At 40.2% G+C, this 26,603-nt stretch overlaps 1 protein-coding gene across 1 annotated transcript in view; it reads right to left on the minus strand.

Annotated features, from left to right (window-relative positions):
- PDE1A (phosphodiesterase 1A) overlaps positions 1 to 26,603 on the minus strand; it is a 317,847-nt gene that overhangs the window by 235,148 nt on the left and 56,096 nt on the right. The gene's annotated exons all lie outside the window — the stretch shown is intronic.

Here is a 26,603-nt window from a genome sequence, read left to right on the forward strand (position 1 = left end):
AAAGAGGGGAAGAATGGAGCTGATAAGACAGCCATTCAAAATCAGTCTTCATAATATTCACCTTCACCTATTTTGAATGGCTGTCTTATCAGCTCCATTCTTCCCCTCTTTTCAGGTTTTCCTTGAAACCTATTCACAAAGTGCTCACAGTACATTCTAACGGTATGTGCATCCTCTCTGTAGGTTTCCTGTCTCCGTGATTGTGTCCTCATTACTACATTGTATCTTGTGCCATAATGTGACCGAAGTCTCAGCATATTATATAATTTTCTCTGTAAAAAAACCCATGTCTTTCCATTGTAAATACTTTCTTTTATTCTGTTATTTTTGTTTAATTTTTCAGTACATTGATGAAGGTCATAGACCGAAACGTTTATGTATGTACTGCCTTTTATTAAAATCACCAATTTTTGCAACAACATTCGTTTGGGTGTGTGCCAAGTTCATATACATTGATAGTCACGGATTGGGATCCTACTTGTGCACCATTCCGGTATCTGTAGGGTTGTGCCAACGGTTTCTGTTCATATACTGTTAACCCTTACGTTGTGCACACCCTTTTCTGGGCGATGTCATCCCTCACATTTTCATATAATGCAGAAGAGACATCCAACATTATAGCACAATCTACTCTTCCTAGTGATTTTCTCAGACTTCCTCCCAAGGAGACCAGAGGTCGTGACTTGGAGAGGACACTTAGGCGGTGCACCAATCTGGAGTTACACTGTGTCACTCTCACTGAATATCTTAAAGTTCAGAGGATACCCCGGGGACTGCGCGTTCCCCTGCGTCCTACTCTTTTCAGCGAATCTAGCGATTTCTGCTCTCGTTTCGAACAAATCATTAATAAATGTTCATTTGATCTCATTACTCTTACTTTGGAGCATCTACATCTAGGAATCGCCAAGTGCAAAGAAGAAATCTCTAATATAGAAACCCAGCTTTCATCTTCTATCAGTACTGAGGACTTTAACAATCTGAAGACAAAGATCAACGGGGCTATTGAACAACATCGGCGAGATACTGAGACAAGGAAAAGGAATAAATTTGCCCGTGATACGGACGACTACGAACGCAACAGAGTCTATAAATGGCGCGAATCCTACAGTTCCGGCAACTTCAACTCCCAGTCCAACTACAGATCCACTACAGACATCTCGTCCTCTGGTTCGGATCACGACAGACAGGGCTCGTCCAGCCATTTTTTAGGACAACGACGCAGAACGATAAAAAGAAGAGGACCCGCAGGGGGAAGAGATATACACAGAAATACGGACCTTGGTCGCATTACTCGCTCACAGGTAACGACCCACTGGTAATTAATATCTCCTCAAAAAGTATTAGTATAGCTGAACACCGGGTATTACAAAAGGGCCTTTCCTTCTGCCCTAGTTATAGCTATAACACATTTAATCTAGACATGGACCTACAAAGGTTTTACAGGTCATTGAGATTGAAGGTGCACTTTTCCAACATCACTGATACACATTATACATCCGGCCCTTCTCATCCCCTTTTGATATCTTCGGATAACTTGGGCCTCAGGAATAAAAGCACCTTCAGGCCACCCACAGGTTCATATGCATTGGAGACTTTTATCTCTTTTATAGATAGTACTTTCCAGAATTTACGAGACGACATCCATAAAAGACGTTTACATTTTCCACCCAATCTCACTGCATTAGATCAACAAGCCCTAAAAAGCTTACAGGATGACAAGGATCTTATCATTAAACCGGCAGATAAAGGGGGAGCTATTGTTATTCTAGATAAGAGTATGTACCTGGGCGAAGTATATCGCCAATTAAATGATATATCAATTTACAAACCACTCGACAGGGATCCCACTAACGAAATTAAAGGGCTCATCCAGACTACCTTGATTAAATATAAATTATGTGGAGTTCTGGACAGCAAAACGTGCGAGTACTTAACCAAACAATTCCCCATCATGCCGGTCTTCTATATACTACCTAAGATACACAAAAACCTTGCTAACCCACCCGGTAGACCTATCGTGGCATCCACAGAATCCATCTTTTCTCCTATTTCCAAGTATTTGGAAAAAATTCTAACACCCCTCATTAAATTAACACCATCATTCCTACTGGATACAGGAGCCTTCCTGGACGTGATCCGTACCCTCGACCATATTCCTATAGATGCTATCTTAGTCACACTGGATGTGAAAGATCTTTATACGTCCATTCCCCATACTGAGGGAATCCAATCTGTACGGAGGTTATTGGAAATGTCCAATTTCCACCCTGAACAAATTGATTTGTGTTGCGAACTACTGTCCATCATTCTAACTAAAAACTTTTTTCTTTTTGAGGACACACACTACCTGCAGACTAGGGGGACCGCGATGGGCTCTAATGCTGCACCCCCTTATGCAAATTGTTATGTGGCTCACTTTGAGGACCGTATTATCTATCGTGATGACCTCTTCCGCACTCACGCTATAGTGTGGAAGAGATACATCGACGATATTTTTTGCATCTGGGGAGGATCCTTGGATACATTAGATTCCTTTTTCTCCATGCTACAGACATCCTGGCCAGGTCTAAGCTTCACCATGACACATCATCTTAAACAGATTAACTTCTTGGACACACTCGTCATCAAAGATGAGACAGGCCATTTAACTACTGACCTCTACAGAAAACCGACTGACCGCAATAGTCTCCTTCACTATACGAGCTTCCACCCTACCAAAATGAAAGATGCAATTCCCAAGTCACAGTTCAAAAGGGTGCAAAGAATAGTGTCAGAGACAGAGACTCAGAAAATACGTACGGCAGAAATGCGTACCAAATTTCTTGAGAGGGGTTATCCCACAGACACTTTGAACAATTTGGATGCTCCTTCCCCCCGTAAACCAAAGGCTATGAATCGCATTGCCTTTGTTCATGACTATCACCCTTTCGCTTACCGTTTACATTCTAGTATTAGGCGTCACTGGCATCTTTTAACAACAGCCCACCCACAGATAGAGGCTTTTAGGGAACCCTTCCTACCTTGTTTTAGGAGACCACGCAATGTGCGTGACATTCTAATTAAAGCCGACATCGGCTCTCCTGGCCCCCCCAAACATCAACGCTTTCTTTCTAATCCCAAATTTGGTACCTTCCCTTGCTTACAGTGTGTGCAATGCAATAACGTACAGAAAGGCAATATATTCTATCACCCCCATACAGGCAAGAAATATAACATCCGTGAATACTACACTTGTGACAGCTCATTCGTTATATATTTGATTAAATGTCCTTGCGGCCTTTTATATGTGGGTGAGACAACACAGCACGTTAGGGATCGCATATCAAAGCACAAGTCCACCATCAGGTGCAAGAATATGCTTCTTCCGATCCCTTTCCATTTCATCACAGCTGGTCACTCTATTGCCCAGCTCAAATTTCAAGTCATAGAGCAAATCCATTTGCCACGTAGAGGAGGTAACCGGATTAATATCTTAAAAAGAAGGGAGGCCTTCTGGATTCATGAACTTGATACCCTGGCACCTAAGGGGTTAAATAAAGATTATGATATACAGGCTTTCCTCCAATCATAATGTTCTGTATCCTTACCATCAGTCTCTATTATGATATATCAATATTATGGTTACTGTATACATTTTGCTAGTATTTCATCTCCAATTCTATTTTCATTTTCATGATGTCATTCTATTATATTTGGACTAATGATGTTCTATTTCAATTACAGAACCCACAACTGTGAACTCTTGTTGAATCTTCACCACCTATCACTGAACAACCACTCTTGGCACTCCTGCTATTAACGCTGCGTCTGTAACCACGGTAACCTATGCCTCCTCACTACAGAGCGCTCTAGCCTGACAGGCTGTGACACACTTCCGGGGCCTCAGACCGACACGCCCCCACCCACGCCTCCTCTCAGCGCCTGGAGCGCCGTATGACGTCAGTCATACACACGCCCACCCACTTCCTGTGGCGCGCGTCTGATAGGCTAAGCAGCAATATTCTTGGGCTATTTAACACTGCCACCTCCTCCACACCATAGCGCCATAGGATCTGCGGCGGATACCGCATCCACACGCTGTAGCATTGCACGGTAAGATTGCCTTTTTTGTCCATACTAGTAGTCAGTATGGACTTTACATTGCTGCCAGTCACTAAGCGGTCTATATTTTCTCACAGTAGGACGGCGATAGTTACCTCCCTTCAGCATTGGTATGATCAGTCTTCATAATATTCACCTTCACCTATTTTGAATGGCTGTCTTATCAGCTCCATTCTTCCCCTCTTTTCAGGTTTTCCTTGAAACCTATTCACAAAGTGCTCACAGTACATTCTAACGGTATGTGCATCCTCTCTGTAGGTTTCCTGTCTCCGTGATTGTGTCCTCATTACTACATTGTATCTTGTGCCATAATGTGACCGAAGTCTCAGCATATTATATAATTTTCTCTGTAAAAAAACCCATGTCTTTCCATTGTAAATACTTTCTTTTATTCTGTTATTTTTGTTTAATTTTTCAGTACATTGATGAAGGTCATAGACCGAAACGTTTATGTATGTACTGCCTTTTATTAAAATCACCAATTTTTGCAACAACATTCGTTTGGGTGTGTGCCAAGTTCATATACATTGCATCTAATAAGTTGACTTAGATGGCCACTATGGAGGTCACTTTTAGCCCCCTGTTTCCTTTCTCTAACCGCTTAGATGCAGCTGTTACTACAGAAGGAGGTATCAAAAGGTTTCATTTCCAGAAATTGTTCTCATCGCTCCCCGCAGATTTATTAGGAGCCGAGCTCTGCATGATCATGTGGGTACACGGGCAGTAACCCTCGATCAGTCTAACCCATTTATCTATCATGGCGCATTAATTTGTCAGCCCTCCATATGGATAGACATCATGGAGCATACAGAAGTTAAAACTAAAATAGCGTCTTTGTTCTTGGCACTATCCCACCGTCATATGTTGCACAATGTACACATACTTTCCACCACTATGAACAGTGGGAATCAATGGATTAATTTTGGGGGTAAATCTTATTCATTGAATAATTACCATACAACAGAGCTGAAATATAAAAAAAAAAAATCAGTCTTATTTCCCAGTTGTGACTATTTTTCCTAAAATAATAACTACAAAATTAATTGATACAATATCCGCTCCAGCTTTGAATAGTGAGAAAGCCTATACATCCCACACAGTAACAAAAAGGAGCAAAAAATTTGGGCTAGAATAATAAGAGAATTTAAAAAAAATATCACCGTTGGGGCTCGCTCACACTACCGTATTACACGACTGAGTGCTATGTGATGTTTTATTGGATTGCTCTTGGCCCAATGCAGCGCACATATGCAATTATTTTCTCATGCCGATTCACCATGCTGCAAGTGGCTCCGATATTAGGATCATACGTTCTCCATCTTCTCTGCACCTGTGCTGCGATTCTCTCATGCGAGAGACGGATCACACTCAGATGACACTCAAGCTATGACAGAGTTTGAGTCGAGTGTCATTACCATAATTGTCTCCATTCTATCGCTTGAGAAAACATACGTCAGTGTGAGCGAACCCTTAGGGTATGTGCACACGTTGCGGATTGTTGTGTGGAATTTTCATCTTTTGGCAGAATCCGCAGGTCAAAATCCACGTGTTTTTTATGTGGATTTTCTGCGGATTTCCTGTGGATTTGCCCTGTGTTTTTACACCTGTGGATTCCTATAATGGAATGGGTGTAAAAATGTAAAAACGCTGCGGAATCCACACAAAGAATTGACATGGTGCGGAAAAAAAAAACACTGCGCTTCCGTGCGGATTTTTCTGCAGCATGTGCACAGCATTTTTTTTCCCCTCATAGAATAACATTGTAAATGCAGGATTCCAAAAGGCAAAAGATTTATCTGGGCGTGAAGGCTCAACACAATACCGGTCAGGAGAGTGTTAATTCAAGATGCACAAACTACAGATGATTTCTGCTAATTGCCTTTTGCTGAGAGAATAGTAAAATGTTGGAGATTTCCATACAGCTGATTTCATATTAATAAAAGCATTAGCTCTATCTTTACTTTCTTCTCTCTAAAAGCTTTTCTGCTGTAGAGTCCATTGAAGTGTTTAGCTATATCTTTTGTGGCTATAAACATGAAGCTGATACAATCAACAGAGATCAAGTCAAGTAAGGCAACGAGTGCAGAAAAGAAGAGTCACTTTAACTGTAGGAAAGGAGCCAAATATGTGGGAAGATAGATGTTAGATGTTTATTCTCCATGATAAATATCTGTAAGCTTGAACTGATGATGAGACTTAAGCTCCCTTCACACATAGCGAGAACGCTAGCGATATCGCTAAAGCGTCACTGATTTTGTGACGCAACAGCGATAGCGGTAGCGATCTCGCTACATGTGACACTTACCTCCGACCCAGCTCCCCGCTGGATATTGCTGATCGCGCGAGATTGGCCTGGTCGATTTCTCGCCGTCTTCTTCCTGCTGGCGCCGATGAGCGACTCCATGGATGCGGGCGGAAGACGTCACCCTCGCTGCGTGTGACAGGTAAGTGACGACCGTTGACCACTGCTGCATCGCTGGTGAGATCTTCCTGTGTGGCAGCTCACTAGCGACCATTTAGCGATGCACCAGCGATCCTGACCGGGTCGCATCACTGTCAGGATCGCTGGTGCATCACTAAATGTAACGGGACCTTTAGGCTACATGCAGACCAACAGTTTTTTTCTTATCTGAGAAAATAGGATCAATTTTGCTCATCACATTCTGATCACAGTGTGTTCTGATTCTCTCGGACAAGGAGAAGATGGAGAAAAAAAAGTCTCCATCTTCTCCATTGTGTCAGTCTGTGGAAATTGGACTGCACTCAGATGTCATGTGGCTCATCAGGATATGAGTTACAAGAGTACATTTTGTTAAGTCATTTAGAGTCATCATCTTATTAATAATATTATACAATAAAAGCTGCGTTTTATAGGAATGCTCCATTATTCAGCTTTTAATAATAGAGTTTTTCATAATAATGATGAAACCGTAAATTGAGAAGTGAGCAAAAATGTTTGTGATTTTACTTTTATGTCATATCAGGTTCAAAAGACAAACGAAAAACATTAGTATAAATCTTCAATATTGCCATAGACCTCATTCATCATGGCCTGACTGGTGAGCATTGGAGAAATGCTGGAAATGACTAAACCATAGAGATGAGCAGATCTTTGAAAATTCTAATTTGATGAATTTTCCCCAAAATTTTGATTTTCGGTTATTAAATTTGCACAAACCTTAATAATGGAAATCACATGGTGGAGCGGAGAACGAGTGATGACCACTCTGGCCATAAGAGGTTATATTGTACAGGAGAATGAAGACCCCGCTGAGCATAGGAGCTTACACTCTACAGAAGAGAGAAACATACGTGGTAACTCTGGAGATAGAAAGCGACTCTGCCGTACAAAACGCTGATCTTTGATGGCCCCGGCACTGACCACCACTGTACAAGGTATGATAATCCGCTAGATAGCATAGCTGCTGGACATTATGGCTAAGCCTGCACGGCAATGTAATACACTCTCTGATGCTTCAGCAGTGTGGGAAATGGTGCCTGGCAAGTTTGGGATTTTTGTTTTGCAAATCTCAGAATGTTCAATTTCAAATGAAATTTCCGGAGATGATCGATTCGCTAAGCACTACTGGATATGTACAGAAAGTTTTAGAAAATCTGTTCTATTATTTTAAACACTGTTTTTTGGTGATTCCTTTGTATCCCTGTTCATACTGCACCCACAAATGATACACCATTTGAAAGGTAAACTTTCCCCCTTCAGCAATAAAATAGCCAAACAAACCACACATCCATGATTTGATCACTAAATACAGTTTAAACATTAATTTTCATACACCTGCAGTAAGGAAAAATGACCTACAGGTGGCACCAAAGTACCCCACAGCACACTACCAACACATTTGTAAAGATGCACTGCTTTTTCAGGGATTACTTCGCCCCACACACACATGACATCTAACTGGGATGATTTAGCGAATCCTGCTTTGAGCAGGGGGTTGGACCAGATGGCCCAGGAGGTCCCTTCCAACTCTACGATTCTATGATTCTATGATTCTATGACACACCATTTGAAAGGTAACCTTGCTCCCTTCAGCAAGAAAACAGCCAAGCAAGCCACACATTCACGATTTTATCACTAAATACAGTTTAAACATTCATTTTCATAAACCTGAAGAAAGAAACAATGACCTGCAGGTGGCACCTCAACTGGAAAACATTTTTTTGGCCTCTACTTATCAAAACAATTTATTGTATTACCAATGTTCATCAGCTCATGAAATATATTTACATTTGACAGCTTGCTTTTTCTGAAATTGCCTGCGCCCCCGACAACCAATGTGCGAAAATTTAGCACGGGCCAAGCTAGTTCTAAATAGTTGAATTTAGATTGTACAGGGCACATGATTTTAATTTATATCTTCATTTGGTTCCCACCTTTTGCACATCTGGTTTTGGGTCAAATTTAGCACAAAAAGGTTCAGTTTCAGCTTCATGAATATAAAGTACATGTTTTGCATCCTCAGAGTTTAATATAGCATGAAGAAGAGTACTGTCCCAAAAAATACATCTTGCCTTTGGTGAATCGCTAAATCAATGTGTTCCCCAGAACCTTGCTTTATTCAATAACATCTAGTACTCTTTTTGTCCAAAAAGAACTCGTAAGGTCTGGATAACGTCTTTTAAGAAGCCAAACACATTCATTTTCCCGTGGAAGACACTTTAGAATCCTCTCCTTTTTTCTGACATTTTGTAAACCTGAAGCTTCGTTTCTCAACATTTTTTTATCATGTCCTGTGCGCTTTTCCAAAGCTTTTAACTGATGTTGTTCTTTTTTGTCTTCTTTCCACCATTTTGGGACATCATTTATACTGTCATTTTCCAGAATTTTTTTTAACCCCTTAAGTACCAAGCCATTTTGTAGGTTAAGGACCAGGCCTTAATTTTGAAATCGGACCACTGTCACTTTATGTGGTTAAAACTCTGGAACGCTTCAACGGATCCCGCTGATTCTGACACTGTTTTTTCATGACATATTGTACTTCATGTTAGTGGTAAAATTTCTTCGATAGGACTTGTGTTTACTTATGAAGGAAATGGAAATATGGCGAAAATTTTTAAAATTTTGCAATTTTCAAACTTAATTTTCATGCCCTTAAATCAGAGAGATATGTCACAAAAATAGCTAATAAATAACATTTCCCACATATCTACTTTACATCAGCACAATTTTGGAACCAAAATTTTTTTTTGTTAGGAAGTTATAAGGGTTAAAATTTGACCAACGATTTCTCATTTTTCCAACAAAATTTACAAAACCATTTTTTTAAGGGACCACCTCACATTTGAAGTGAGTTTGGGGGATCAATATAACAGAAAATACCCAAAAGTGACACCATTCTAAAAACTGCACCCCTCAAGGTGTTCAAAACCACATTCAAAAGTTTATTAACCCTTTAGGTACTTCACAAGAATTGAAGAAATGTGGAAGGAAAAAATGAGCATTTGACTTTTTTCCCCCAAAATTTTTGTTTGGACACAATTTTTTTTATTTTGTCAAGGGTATCAGGAGAAAATGAACCACAATATGTGTTGTGCATTTTCTCCTGAGAACACTGATACCCCATGTGTGGAGGAATACCAATCTTTAGGCGCACATCAGTGCTCAGAAGGGAAGGAGCATCATTTGAGATTTTGAACGTCAAATTGGCTGGAATCGAGAGTGGATGCCATGTTGCGTTTGGAGTGCCCCTGATGTACCTAAACAGTGGAAACCCCCCATAAGTGACCCCATTTTGGAATCTAGACCCTCAAAGGAACTTCTCTAAATGTGTGTTGAGCACTTTGAACCCCAAGTGCTTCACAGAAGTTTATAACGTAGAGCCGTGAAAGTAAAAAAATCATATTTTTTCCACAAAAATGATCTTTTTGCCCCCAAATTTTTATTTTCACAAGGGTAACAGGAGAAATAAGACCCCAACAGTTCTTGTGCTATTTGTCCTGAGTACTCTCATACCCCATATGTGGGGTGGATCCACTGTTTGGACGCATGGCAGAGCTCAGAAGGGAAGGAGCACCCGTTTTGGAATGCAGACCTTGATGGAATGTTCTGCGGGTGTCATGTTGCGTTTGCAGAGCCCCAGAAGTTTATAACGCAGAGCTGTGAAAATTAAAAAAATCATATTTTTTTCCACAAAAATGATCTTTAATGAGCTATAAGTTTTCCATATTTTGGCTGACAGAGTCATGTGCAGGCTTGATTTTTGTGGGACAAGCTGACGTTTTTATTGGTATCATTTTCAGGCATATAACGTTTTTTAATCGCTTTCTATTCCGATTTTTGTTGAGGCAGAATGAAGAAAAACCAGCAATTCAGGAATGTTTTTTTCCCTCCGTTCCGCATGTGGTAAAATTGGTAAGGCAGCTTTATTCTTTGGGACACTACGATTACAGCTATACCTCATTTATATCATTTTTTATGTTTTGGAGTTTTTTACACAATGGAAACTTTTATTGAAAAAAATAATTATTTTTGTATCACTTTATTCTGCGAGCTATAACTTTTTTATTCTTCTACTGATGGGGCTGTATGGTAGCTCGCTATCTGCGGGACAAGATGACGTTTTCAGCGGTGCCATGTTTTTTTTAAATCCGTCTTTTAGATTGCCTGTTATTGCACTTTTTCCAAGTGGTATGATGATACCGCTTGGAAAAAGTATAATTTGCTACTTTTTTGTTTTTTTTTTTACGGCGTTCACTGAAGGGGTTAACTAGGGTGACAATTTTATAGATGGGATTTTTACGGACGTGGCGATACCGAACATGTGTATTTTTAGTGTATTTTAGTTTTTTTTACATACAAATGTGTATTTTTTAGGGGATTTTTTAAAATTATTTTTTATTATTTTTCAATTTTTTTTTACATATTTTTTTTAAAAAACGTTGCTGACACCAGGCTGTGTCAGCCAAAGGTTGCAATTTTACGAATTGCACTAACATTTTTCAACCTTTCAAAGCAATTTACTTAAGAATTTTGGCAAAATTGCATTGATGAATCATAGTCTTGGGGAATGTGGATGGTATGAACATGAAATGGAAGTTAAGTGAGGACTTAGTCCCTATGGATGATACAGTTAAAATAGGCATACCACTCTCCAATAACCCCTCGATGATCAGACGATTTTCCAATTTTGTGCTTTTGTCTTTTCTTCCCCTTCTTCCAGGAGCCAGTACTTTTTTAAATTTTCCATCTGCTAAGCCACACAAGGACTTTTTTCTTTGTAATACAAGTTGTAGTTTTGACTTACACCATTTAGTTTACAAACAGGTTAAAATTCCAAGTGGGGTCAAATAATTAAGCAGGGAGAAATTAGAATTACCGTACTTTGTCTAAATTGTGCATTTCAAATTAGCCATAAAAAAACTGATACTGTCTGAAAATTTTAATTGAAAATTTAAATGTCATCTTTTTATTTGCAGTGCGGTTACAGGGTTTGGTTTAGTCTTTATTCATCTCCTGCATTTTGTGATCAGGAACAAAAGTGTTCTTTCTGTGATATTTACCTTGAGGATTATTGTATGGTAACGTAGCCTCCAGACAGGCACGCCTCGCTCCGAACAGTCAAGCTTATCCTCAAGTGTCTGTTGTCTAAACTAATGATTCTTCCATAGTAACCACAACCTTCATTGCCCGCAGGACAAAATGAAAAAGAACACAATGTATTCTTCATTTCTGTAAAACGAGTGTGGTTTTTGTATTATATTTATTTAGTAATTAATATTTTTTTTCCAGGATTTCATGGAGCAACTATCAAATTGCATTATACGTGCTGTACATAACATGCCTTAGTTCAGTTACCCATGAATGATTTCTAAACGTTAGGTATTCTCATTCTGTAATAAATCCAAAAATGAAAAGAAAAATATATGGTAGTCCAAATTAAACAAAAACTGTAAAAGAATATCTGTAATTAACAGATAACTTTTTACATACAACTATGAGATACTTCAGAAGCTTTGACGCTTGGAAGTCTAAGTACACCCGATTCATTATTGCATTTGCACCTGTTTATTGCATTTGCACCTGTTTATTCATTTTGTTGAGTTTTTGGTATTTTTTACCCTTTTTTGTTTGCAGCAAATTCAAAGTTTACATTTGCGCCTTCTTTGAAGTCTATTTTATATGTTGTGTTTAGTTTGCAATTATGGCCGTAGATTACGGTTGTTTTTTGCCTGATTAATCATGTGCAACTTTTCAGAAAATAACAAAATTTGCCACAAATATATTCCTTCTCCCCCCTGGAGTGATTTTATGCACATGAGAAATTGAGCAATTTTTGCCGCATTTTGAAAAATGTGCAAATAAAAAGTCGTAAAAATAGTTAGAGAAAAAAAGACCATTGTTCGCATCATTTACACAAACAATGAAGATGTCACCACCTGCATAACCACCTATCAAAACTTTAGCCATAGTCATCAGCCACCTAAGGTCTCATTCAGGCATCAGTTTTTCACATATGTGTTCTATCCGTGCTTTTCACAAATACATGTGACCTTTAAGGTTTATGATGCTATTCACATGTACGTAGTTTTTGCAGACTGTGTTTCTGACAAAAAATGAAAATATGCCCGTTTTTAATTGCAGTCACAGATTAAATTTATCTATACAAGTTTATGGTTCCATGAAAAATCATAGCCAGCACACAAATAGAATCGGTGTGCAATCTGTGTGCTGTATGTAATTAACATTGCAATGAATGGGGGAAGTTTTGACATTTATTAACTTTTTCATATGTCAAAATCACTGATGAAACATTGATGGTAAAAACTGAAGAAAAGTTGATGAAACTCGATGAAACGTTTTTAGGGTATGTGAAAAATCAGGGATGTCTGAATGAGGCCTAACCATGTAGATGAGAAGTCAGGTGATTCTCTTTCCACAGATAGGTGGAAAACAGAAAAAACGACGATCACCAGTCCCAGATAGTGAAAAAATACAAAATGTTTTTATTGATAGAAAAAAAATCTGGGTGGGGAAAAGGGTAATACTAACATGTGATGGTAGAAAGACAAGGACACACAGCACCGGAGCGTGAACGAGATACATACAATGTATAACAACGTGAAAGATGATGGTAATAGATATAATTCGCAATCACATAACCTGTAACCCAGCAGGAAAAACAGCTGTTAAGTCATCTAATTGGCATTAGTAATTATATTAAGCAATGAGACATTGCAAAAGTAAGCAGTGTACTACCTAATGGTGGCATTGGTGTATAAAAGGGCTCCTGAGAGCATGTACATACACCCCGACGCACGTTTCAGACCAGCCTAATCAGGTGGCAGGACTATGTGAGGTATGAAGGGGTTTAAAAAGTTGACCCAAGCCAATGGTGTGACACCGCGGGCCGGAAGTGATGCATTTGCTGCCATGGAAACTGCGACGTCAGCCGGTGTCCGTGTCATGTGACGAGTGACGTCAGGAGTGGATCATATGACTACTCACGAGCACTGACATCAGGTGTCATATAAAGACACAGAAAGCTAGGGAGGTTAACAGGGACAGGGCGCGCATGCGTTCAGGTCAGCAGTGAATGGCTGTATATATATATATATATATACTGCTCAAAAAAATAAGGGGAACACTATTCCATTTGCAACAGGCTGTTCATGTTCACTTTATTTCTTTGAGCAGTATATATATTCACGTTTATCATGTATACCCTAGATAATGTAAATCATAATAAATAGCACTGAGCCTGTAACAAGAATAGGCTTACCATGAAAGAACAATTATAAGGAGCCAAAAGTCTATAATCATGAAGAAAATAATTATACAATACAGATCATGCACATAAACAAAAATAAAAACATAATTATAGCAACACATTATACCAGGAAAGTAAATGCAAAGAAAAATAAAGGAATACAAAATATGCCAAATATGCGAAGCATTATTACAAAGGAAAATAATTTAAAAAAAAAGGAAAAAATTGATTAATAATACATGCCTAAATTATGCCTAGTTGACACAACGATCCATGATCATACTGCCGACTGTACATGCAAAAAGGTAGATATATTGGCAGTACATAGCGTGTGTGTTGGTAAAAGACCAAATTGAACTATAATGGAAATACAATAGGAACTATTATGTAATGAATGTAAATACACCATAAAAACCCTGTGTATATATCAACATAATAACTAATGCGCTTGTGCAGTCATATATAAAACAAGTGACCAGAGAAGGAAAATTCAAACACATAGAAAGATATAACTACAATGCTAGCTGTTATGGCAGAAAGGCATACAATTAGATTACTTCACAGTGTATAATACTATTTTTTGCATCTCTTTTAATGGAAGCAAGTTGCATGGATCGTTGTGTCAACTAGGCATAATTTATGCATGTATTGTTGATCAATTTTTTCCTTTCTTTATTATTTTCTTCTGTAAGATGTTTTGCATATTTGCCTTATATTGTATTCCTTTATTTTTCTTTGCATTTACTTTCCTTGTATAATGTGTTGCTATAATTATTATGTTTTATTTTTGTTTATGTACATGATGTGTATTATATAATTATTCCCTTCATGCTTATTGGCTCCTAAGCATTATAATTGTTCTTTCATTGTAAACCTATCGTAGTTTGTTCAAGCTCAGTACCCTTATTATGGCTTACATTACCTAGGGTATACATTATAAACTTGTGTGTATATATACAGTGGGGCAAAAAAGTATTTAGTCAGTCAGCAATAGTGCAAGTTCCACCACTTAAAAAGATGAGAGGTGTCTGTAATTTACATCATAGGTAGACCTCAACTATGGGAGACAAACTGAGAAAAAAAAATCCAGAAAATCACATTGTCTGTTTTTTTTTCATTTTATTTGCATATTATGGTGGAAAATAAGTATTTGGTCAGAAACAAAATTTCATCTCAATACTTTGTGATATATCCTTTGTTGGCAATGACAGAGGTCAAACGTTTTCTGTAAGTCTTCACAAGGTTGCCACACACTGTTGTTGGTATGTTAGCCCATTCCTCCATGCAGATCTCCTCTAGAGCAGTGATGTTTTTGGCTTTTCGCTTGGCAACACGGACTTTCAACTCCCTCCAAAGGTTTTCTATAGGGTTGAGATCTGGAGACTGGCTAGGCCACTCTAGGACCTTGAAATGCTTCTTATGAAGCCACTCCTTCGTTGCCCTGGCGGTGTGCTTTGGATCATTGTCATGTTGAAAGACCCAGCCACGTTTCATCTTCAATGCCCTTGCTGATGGAAGGAGGTTTGCACTCAAAATCTCACGATACATGGCCCCATTCATTCTTTCATGTACCCGGATCAGTCGTCCTGGCCCCTTGGCAGAGAAACAGCCCCAAAGCATGATGTTTCCACCACCATGCTTTACAGTAGGTATGGTGTTTGATGGATGCAACTCAGTATTCTTTTTCCTCCAAACACGACAAGTTGTGTTTCTACCAAACAGTTCCAGTTTGGTTTCATCAGACCATAGGACATTCTCTCAAAACTCCTCTGGATCATCCAAATGCTCTCTAGCAAACTTCAGACGGGCCCGGACAAGTACAGGCTTAAGCAGTGGGACACGTCTGGCACTGCAGGATCTGAGTCCATGGTGGCGTAGTGTGTTACTTATGGTAGGCCTTGTTACATTGGTCCCAGCTCTCTGCAGTTCATTCACTAGGTCCCCCCGCGTGGTTCTGGGATTTTTGCTCACCGTTCTTGTGATCATTCTGACCCCACGGGGTGGGATTTTGCATGGAGCACCAGATCGAGGGAGATTATCAGTGGTCTTGTATGTCTTCCATTTTCTAATTATTGCTCCCACAGTTGATTTCTTCACTACAAGCTGGTTGGCTATTGCAGATTCAGTCTTCCCAGCCTGGTGCAGGGCTACAATTTTGTTTCTGGTGTCCTTTGACAGCTCTTTGGTCTTCACCATAGTGGAGTTTGGAGTCAGACTGTTTGAGGGTGTGCACAGGTGTCTTTTTATACTGATAACAAGTTTAAACAGGTGCCATTACTACAGGTAATGAGTGGAGGAAAGAGGAGACTCTTAAAGAAGAAGTTACAGGTCTGTGAGAGCCAGAAATCTTGATTGCTTGTTTCTGACCAAATACTTATTTTCCACCATAATATGCAAATAAAATGAAAAAAAACCAGACAATGTGATTTTCTGGATTTTTTTTTCTCAGTTTGTCTCCCATAGTTGAGGTCTACCTATGATGTAAATTACAGACGCCTCTCATCTTTTTAAGTGGTGGAACTTGCACTATTGCTGACTGACTAAATACTTTTTTGCCCCACTGTATAACCAGCCATTTGCCGCTATCCCCGCCGGCTTTCTGTGTCTTTATGAGACAACTGATGTCAGATCACGTGAGCAATCATGTGATCCTGACGTCACTCGTCACATGACATGGACGCCGGCATCGCATTTGCCACGGCAGCACATGCGTCCCTTCTGGTCTGTGGTGTCACACCATTGGCTCGGGTCCTCTTTTTAACTCCTTATCCCCAGAGCTTTTTTCGGTTTTGCGTTTTCGTTTTTCGCTCCCCTCCTTCCCAAAGCCATAACTTTTTTATTTTTCCGTCAATATGGCCATGGGAGGGCTTGTTTTTTGCGGGACGAGTTGTACTTTTGAATGACACAATTGGTTTTACCATGTTGAGTACTTGAAAATGGGAAAAAAATTCCAAGTGCGGTGAAATTGCAAATAAAAGTTGCAATACTACACTTGTTTTTTGTTTGGCTTTTTTTACTAGGTTCATCAAATGCTAAAACTGACCTGTCATTATGATTCTCCAGGTCATTACAAGTTCATAGACACCAAACATGTCTAGGTTCTTTTTTATCCAAGTGGTGAAAAAAAAAATCCAAACTTTGCTAAAAAAACAAAAACAAAGTGCCATTTTCCGATACTGTAGCGTCTCCATTTTTCGTGATCTCAGGTGGGGTGAGGGCTTATTTTTTGCATGGTTAGCTGACATTTTTATTGATACCATTTTGGTGAAGATATAATCTCTTGATCGCCCGTTATTGCATTTTAATGCAATGTCGCTGCAACCAAAAAATGTAATTCTGGCGTTTTGACTTTTTTTCTCACTACGCCGTTTAGTGATCAGGTTAATCCTTTTTTTATTGATAGATGGGGCGATTCTGAACATGGCAATATCAAATACGTGTATGTTTGATTTTATTATTATTGTTTTATTTTGATTGGGGCAAAAAGGGGGGTGATTTGAAGTTTTGTATTTTTTTATTTTTTTTACCTTTTTAAAAATATTTTCTTTTTACTTTTGGCATGCTTTAATAGTCTCCATGGAAAACTAGAAGCTGCCACAACCTGATTGACTTTGCTACATAGAGGCAATGGTCAGATCACCTCTATGTAGCAAATTGCTGACTTGCTGAGAGCACTGACCACTGGATGGCACTCACAGCACTTCAGCACTGACAACCATAGAGGTCTCCAGGAGACCTCCAGTTGTCATGCCAACCAACACACCAGTGACCCGCGATCACGTGATGCGGGTCATCAGTGTGCTTTAACAGCGGCATTTAGCTGGTTAATAGCTTTGGGTAGATCACGATTCCACCCGCAGCTTTAAAACAGCTGACATGACTCAGGAAAGATGTGGGCTCATTGCTGGAGTGCACATCAAAGGGAGGGAGTCTGATATTGGCATACTATTACGCCCGATTTTGGAAAGGGGTTAAACCCCCTCATACCTCACATAGTCCTGCACCCTGATGAAGGCTTGTCTGAAACGTGCATCAGGGCAGAAGCACACACTCTCAGGAGTCCCTTTATACACCGGAGCCACCAATAGGTAATACCCTGCTTACTTTTTCAGTGTCTCATGCCAATTAGATGGCATAATACCTGTTTTTTTTCTGCTGGATTACAGGGTATGTGATTGCAAATTATATCCATTGTGATCATCTTTCACATTGTTTTACATTGTATGTATTTTGCTCATGCTAAAACATAAAAAGGGTAAAGCCAGCTCATTGATCAATTAAAAAGTTGTAAAGAGGATGGTCAGCAAGCAACGCATTTCGAACACAGTTGTTCTTTTTCAAGCTTTTAGCCTATTACCATACCTGACAGATCCCAACATTAGTGACTTTCTGTGATCTGTGATTATTTATATACAGAAAGATTCAAGTAAAAGGAGCAAGTGGAAATAAAGTGTTAAGTAGCAGATTGGCTTTTAGGTGCACCCATTGGACTGGGAGATAGAGCTCCAGGATTTATCCACAAGATAAGTTAAGTCAGGTTCCCTTTGCGCTGTAATCTGGTAATCCATCAAAAAAAGAAAACATTGAGTCAAAAGTCTACGTGAGTTATGGAAACAGTCTGAAACCCGTAACTGTCATGAAATCCACAACTCCCAATACTGATATTTCTGACAGTGCCATAGACAATGAATGAAATTAAGGTCAAGCATGTGCACCTCCGATCCATTCAAGACAGGGCTGTCCTGAGCCCGGTACTCGGGTTTCAGAACCTAGGGAAGGTTCACCACTATTCACATTTTCTCCATTAACGGGTAATGGTTCTCATTGGATCCCCCAGGTGCTTAACAGTGGCATTATGACCCTTATAAGAATGGTACATTGTAAAGAATATGGTTTCTTGAATCTATCTAGAACATGGTCCAGTCAGTAACTATGGCTTGGTGTGTCTAGTGAAATTAGACCAAATTCTCAATGACATTTATTTAATTGGTTGATAGGGTGCAAATCAATTCCCAATACAGGGACCAGTGGCCAAATCTGTTATCTGTGACTGCTGGGTGGGTGCCCTGTGAACCACCTCTTAGCTGATGGTACCCCCGGCTCCTATTTTTATTAGCCAGCCTGACACAACGTCATCATTGCATTGTGACACAGATGTAACATCACTCCAATCAAAAGAAGAGCCGAGGATGCTGGTGGGTAGGAGGTGGTTCACAAGTCTCCCATCCAGCGATCACTGAGGTGGCCTCTGGACTGGATCATGTGAATCAATTCACACCATCTCTACTGGCTAATTTAGGCATTACTTTTCAACATTGGACCAAGTTGTTCTAAACAACATTTTTCCTCCAAATGAATGAAATCATTATTTAAAACCAGCATTTTGTGAAACAGCATTTTGATTCTAATGGTTGATATTGTTAATATTTTCATTGTCTTTAAAAAAAAATAAAACCTTTTTAAAACGACAGCATTTTTTGTTTACATGGGTAATTTTTGTTGTCTAATACTAAAAGTAGTTTCAAGATCTGAAAGATTCAAGTGCGATAAATTTGCAAAACTACAGTAGAAGAAATAGGGAGGGGCAAATACTTATTCACTGTAGTATTTGTATCTATAGATGATTAAGAAATGGAGAGTTTTGAATGAAGATAACAATGGCATATTTCCTCCTGGTCTTCCTTTTCAAGCTCAAGTTCAAAAATGTATTTTGTATTCTTCCTCCTATTATTTGTAGAGTGATATGTCGTAGGGAGTTTACTTTCGTTGATCTGGGGTACAACACTCCTTTTGTATCCTCTACATGTTATTTACCTATGACTACAAAGAATGTTAATGTCATAGCCGAAGGCAAAAAAAGAAACAAATGTTGACATACATTACCAGCTAAATATCATTAACCTGCAGTAAAAGCTGTAGGACAGCACGTACACATCAGTAAACTAAAATGAATGTGTGGTATTCATGGTTTATGGACCCTTTATAGTCTATGAGGCTGTTAACATGTCTGTGTTTTTTGTTGACTGAGCTAAGTAACCACAAAAAACCCTCGAAACTTGTTCAATTTTGATTAAATAGATGATCAAATTTAAATTTTTGGGTCTGCAAAAAACTTGAATAGTACGTGGATGCCATTTGTGTTGCAGGGGCCTTGGCACTGCATTTACAGCTCTGCGACGTCTCTTCCTTTTCCTCCACCCACTGCAAGCGGCACATGTCCCACCCTAGGGAAGTAAAAAACTGGAAAGACAAAAGCACAATAGGGTCTTAGTGTGACTGTACCCTTACTCGGTAAAACAGAGACTAGATTAAATCAGAGTATGCTCACCTGGAAGGGTTGTGACAGTCACAACCCCGATTTCAGGCTTGTAAAAGGCTGCTGCCATGCCACCAAATATATATGACACAAATGCTGGGAGATGAGGTGGGTGTAAAGCCGCTCTCCTAGTGATACGATAAACATTAGAAAACCAAATGGAGTGTAGGTGCAGGTTTATTTGTCAAGGTGCTTCAAGGTAAAAGGTTTGTGGTTTGTCCTGACAAAGACGTAAGATAACCTTGAAACACGTTTATGAATTAACTGTATCTATGCTTCATTTGGTGTCCTATCGTGTAGTGTATCTCTAGCAGCGCAGCTTTACATCTACCTCATCTCCCAGCTTTTGTGTCACCTCAGGGAATGACAACGCGTGCAGGAAGTCTCCGGCGGGGAAGGCAAGTCACTTAGACAAGAGTGACCTGTTATTCAGCGACCAGAGGATGGTCGTGGTGGGTGAGAAAAGAGAGAGAGATTTTTAAGACACTTCTCCACCACTTCCAGACCTCACCTCCACTCTGAGAAACAGCTCAAATTACAGCTCAAATTCATGTTGGTCAATGCAAAACAGGCTGCCAGCCCTTTGTAGTGTCTGGTAACCAAGATCATTGAAGTCTATGGAGCGAGAAGGGAGGTGGAGGAGTGAGGACTCAGAAGTGAGACACTAGGAAAACACATGCAGATCATGCTGCAGCTTTTAGAAAATTTATTTTACTTCAGTGCTGGATTCACAGCTGTACAGCTCAGTAATACTATAGAATGTCCTCTATGATGCTGCTGCTGATGATGATGAATCTGATGATAATTCTGAATCTCTCAAGTCTATGCATGCTGTGTATGGAAGACATCATCATAACAGCTAGTCTCCACTCACTAGCACAGGGATAACTGAAAATTTAGTGGCAAAGCCTGCAGAGATAAAACTGGGGAAAATGCAGTCATTTATTGGTCAAAGTAGTGATATTCTACAAGGCAGCTTATTCTGTTATGTTACCTGAAATGACTGGTAATACCACCTGCTCCGGCTTAAAGGTCCCGTTACATTTAGCGATGCACCAGCGATCCCGACAGCGATACAACCTGGTCAGGATCGCTGGTGCATCGCTAAATGGTCGCTAGTGAGCTGCCAAACAGGCAGATCTCACCAGCGATGCAGCAGCGGTCGGTGGTCGCTACTTACCTGTCACACGCAGATCTGATGACGACTTCCGCCCGTGTCCATGCGTCGCTTGTCGACACAAGCAGGAAGCCGGCAATGAGAAATGGACCAGGATGATCTTGCGCGATCAGCGATATCCAGCGGGGGGGCGGTTGGAGGTAAGTGTCACATGTAGCAATATCGCTAGCGATATCGCTGTTGTGTCACAAAATTGGTGACGCTTTAGCGATATCGCTAGCAATATTGCTATGTGTAAAAGGCCCTTTACTCAGAACCTCTATGCTGCTAACAATCTAGCCATCAGTCAAGGAGGAGGAGATGATGCTGGGCGTGGAATAGAGCTGGAGTAAGAGGCTTCAGATCTACCATAGCTCTTCAGTCTTGCTTGCATATTAATTCAAACACAGGAGGAGCAGACTGGCCATGTAAATGTATTTCTGGACTTGTCCTTGAAAGAGCTACATGCACATATACATAGTCCTGCACAGTTACGTTCTCAGAGTGTAGATATCATGTGGATTTTCTGAGTGGAAAATCTGCAGAATGTTACTGTAGCAAGAAGGTGGAGACACTATGCTGACCTTCCCTGGCAGATAAGTGGCTCCACTTTCTGTCCTGACACCTACATCTGTATAAAGTGTCACCAGGGTAGAAAATCACCGGCTGCGGTGTTCCAATGGAATGAGACGTCCTCACAGAAGGTTTGGTTATACAGTACAGAGACTGTCAGAAGAACAGGAAAAGAAGCCATTGAAGCACCGGGAGATGTCTATAGTTTTCAATTTGAAGCAACAAAAAAAAGTGGTCTATAGGAGTGCTAAAGGAGAGGCAGAAACCAGAAAAAGGGTAAAAAACTCAGAGATGGACTGACCAGGAGAGCGGAGGTTGCTGACAGCCATGTACAGTGCCCTTCTGGGTTGCGAGGACACGCTCCCCAACTACCATTCATGTTCACACCGTGGTTGTGCAAGGGTGGCACAACCCTGTAAGGTGAGCACCCTGTCGATTCAGTTAGGGAATTAATTAATTTAAACACAGGTACACTTATTGTGCCTCTCTTTGCATTTTATTTTATAGGTTTCAATTTAGCTTACGCAATCTGCAGCAGAAAATCTATGGAGAAATCCACACACAAATCCACACAATTCGGCAGAGAGTTGCAGCTGCGGGTCCCGTCAGAATCACTTCACTACGGATCATTCCCTAATATTTCCTGCATGTAATAAAATTTGCAGACGTCACTATAGGGCATACAGCAATTCTTTTAATTTCTTTACTAGTAAGTATATATTTATTTATGACGAAAAACTCTTGCAGAACATTGGGATATGAGTAGAGTTGAGCGATACCGTCCGATACTTCAAAGTATCGTATCGGATGGTATCGGCCGATCTTTAAAAAAAGTATCGGTATCGCCGATTCCGATACCGGAAGTCCCATTCAAGTCTATGGGACTTCCGGTATCGGAATAAGAAAAACCCTTTCCTGCCCTTGTACAGCCTCTCTGGGGTCTGTACGGGCCTTTCGGGGGGCTGTGCCGGCCTGCCAGGGGGTCTGTGCAGGCTCCGGTGGTCTGTGCCGGCCTGCCGGTGCTCTGTGCAGGCTCCGGGGGGCTGTGCCGGCCTGCCGGGGGGCTGTGCCGGCCTGCCGGGGGGCTGTGCCGGCCTGCCGGGGGGCTGTGCAGGCTCCGGGGGGCTGTGCCGGCCTGCCGGGGGGCTGTGCCGGCCTGCCGGGGGGCTGTGCCGGCCTGCCGGTGGTCTGTGCAGGCTCCGGGGGTCTGTGCAGGCATCGTCCGATGGGACTACAAGTCCCATCGGGCGATGCCTGCTACCATGACAGTGATTGACACATTAGCCAATGATGGGACAGTAGTAGTCCCATCATCCGGCTAATGTGTTAAATGTAAAAAAAAAAAATAAATTACATGCTACATACATACAACATGCATACTACATACATGCTACATTCATACTACATACTACATACATGCTACATTCATACTACATAAATACTACATGCAACATACATACTACATATATACTACATGCATGCTACATACATACTGCATGCTACATACATACCACATATATACTACATACATACTACATGCATGCTACATGCATGCTACATGCTACATACATAACACATATAAACTACATGCATGCTACATACATACTACATGCTACATACTACATATATACTACATGCATGCTACATACTACATGCTACATACATACTACATATATACTACATGCATGCTACATACATACTGCATGCTACATGCATGCTACATACATACTACATACATACTACATGCTACATACATACTACATATATACTACATACATACTACATACATACTACATGCATGCTACATACATACCACATACATAACACATATATACTACATGCATGCTACATACATACTACATGCTACATACATACCATATAAATACTACATGCATGCTACATACATACTACATGCATGCTACATACATACTACATGCTACATACATACTACATATATACTACATGCATGCTACATACATACTACATGCTACATACATACTACATATATACTACATGCATGCTGCATACTACATGCTACATACATACTACATATATACTACATGCATGCTACATACTACATACATACTACATATATACTACATGCATGCTACATACATACTACATGCTACATACATACCACATACATACTACATATATACTACATGCATGCTACATACATACTGCATGCTACATGCATGCTACATACATACTACATACATACTACATGCTACATACATACCACATATATACTACATACATACAATACATTCATACAATACATACATAGACATACAGTACATATAACATAGAGTAACATACTTACCAATACTTGTCACATTGTTCCCCGAAGCCATTGTCTTTTCCGGAATAAATATTAACATAACAAACCACAAAAATACTCACCCACGATCCGAAGCAGTCCACGAGTGTGTCCCACGACGATCTTGGGTAGAGAACTGCAGCATCAGCTGTTGCTGCCGTTCTCTACGGGCTGCAGGAATCCAATGACGGAAGGTAGGTATCCTTCCGCACTGTATTCCTCCGCCACTTAAAAAAAAAAAGTCCCTAGTCTCACTTTATGCCATTGCTGTGTGGGAAATTCCCACGCAGCAATGGCATAAAGTGAGACTAGGGACTTTTTTTTTTTTAAGTGGCGGAGGAATACAGTGCGGAAGGATACCTACCTTCCGTCATTGGATTCCTGCAGCCCGTAGAGAACGGCAGCATCATCTGATGCTGCAGTTCTCTACCCAAGATCGTCGTGGGACACACTCGTGGACTGCTTCGGATCGTGGGTGAGTATTTTTGTGGTTTGTTATGTTAATATTTATTCCGGAAAAGACAATGGCTTCGGGGAACAATGTGACAAGTATTGGTAAGTATGTTACTCTATGTTATATGTACTGTATGTCTATGTATGTATTGTATGAATGTATTGTATGTATGCAGTATATATGTGGTATGTATGTAGCATGTAGTATGTATGTAGTATGTATGTAGCATGCATGTAGCATGTAGTATGTATGTAGCATGCATGTAGTATATATGTAGTATGTATGTAGCATGCATGTAGTATATATGTAGCATGTATGTAGTATGTATGTAGCATGTAGTATGTATGTAGCATGCATGTAGTATATATGTAGTATGTATGTAGCATGTAGTATGTATGTAGTATGTATGTAGTATGTATGTGGTATGTATGTAGCATGTAGTATGTATGTAGCATGCATGTAGTATATATGTAGTATGTATGTAGCATGTAGTATGTATGTAGTATGTATGTAGTATGTATGTGGTATGTATGTAGCATGTAGTATGTATGTAGCATGCATGTAGTATATATGTGGTATGTATGTAGCATGTAGTATGTATGTAGCATGCATGTAGTATGTATGTAGCATGCATGTAGTATGTATGTAGCATGCATGTAGTATGTATGTAGCATGCATGTAGTATGTATGTAGCATGCATGTAGTATGTATGTAGCATGTATGTAGTATGTATGTAGTATATATGTAGTATGTATGTAGCATGTAGTATGTATGTAGCATGCATGTAGTATATATGTAGTATGTATGTAGCATGCATGTAGTATGTATGTAGTATGTATGTAGTATGTATGTAGCATGCAGTATGTATGTAGCATGTATGTAGTATGTATGTAGTATATATGTAGTATGTATGTAGCATGCATGTAGTATGTATGTAGCATGTAGTATGTATGTAGCATGCATGTAGTATGTATGTAGCATGTATGTAGCATGTATGTAGTATGTATGTAGCATGTATGTAGCATGTATGTAGTATGTATGTAGCATGTAGTATGTATGTAGCATGCATGTAGTATGTATGTAGTATTTTTTTTTTTTTTTTTTAACATTTAACACATTAGCCGGATGATGGGACTACTACTGTCCCATCATTGGCTAATGTGTCAATCACTGTCATGGTAGCAGGCATCGCCAGATGGGACTTGTAGTCCCATCGGACGATGCTTGCACAGACCCCCGGACATCAGCACAGCCCCCCGGCAGGCCGGCACAGCCCCCCGGCAGGCCGGTACAGACCCCCACAGGGTGCACAGCCCCCCGGCAGGCCGGCACAGCCCCCCGGCAGGCCGGTACAGACCCCGGGCAGTCCACACAGCCCCCCGGCAGGCCGGCACAGCCCCCCGGCAGGCCGGCAGAGACCCCCGGAAGGCCCGAAATGACGGCGCATCATGATGCGCACACACCGCGCATCATGATGACGTCAGGCCGTCAATCAACTGAACTTCCGATTCCGATGCCGAATTCCGATATTGAAAAAATATCGGAAGTCGGTATCGGAATTCCGATACAGCAAGTATCGGCCGATACCCGATACTTGCGGTATCGGAATGCTCAACACTAGATATGAGCCAAATAACGCCTCCCTAAATACAGTGGGGCAAAAAAGTATTTAGTCAGTCAGCAATAGTGCAAGTTCCACCACTTAAAAAGATGAGAGGCGTCTGTAATTTACATCATAGGTAGACCTCAACTATGGGAGACAAACTGAGAAAAAAAAATCCAGAAAATCACATTGTCTGGTTTTTTTTCATTTTATTTGCATATTATGGTGGAAAATAAGTATTTGGTCAGAAACAAGCAATCAAGATTTCTGGCTCTCACAGACCTGTAACTTCTTCTTTAAGAGTCTCCTCTTTCCTCCACTCATTACCTGTAGTAATGGCACCTGTTTAAAC

This window comes from Dendrobates tinctorius, unplaced genomic scaffold (assembly GCF_039654945.1).
Source record: "Dendrobates tinctorius isolate UK_male_01 unplaced genomic scaffold, ASM3965494v1 ptg000056l, whole genome shotgun sequence".
Classification (NCBI taxonomy): Eukaryota; Metazoa; Chordata; class Amphibia; order Anura; family Dendrobatidae; genus Dendrobates; species Dendrobates tinctorius.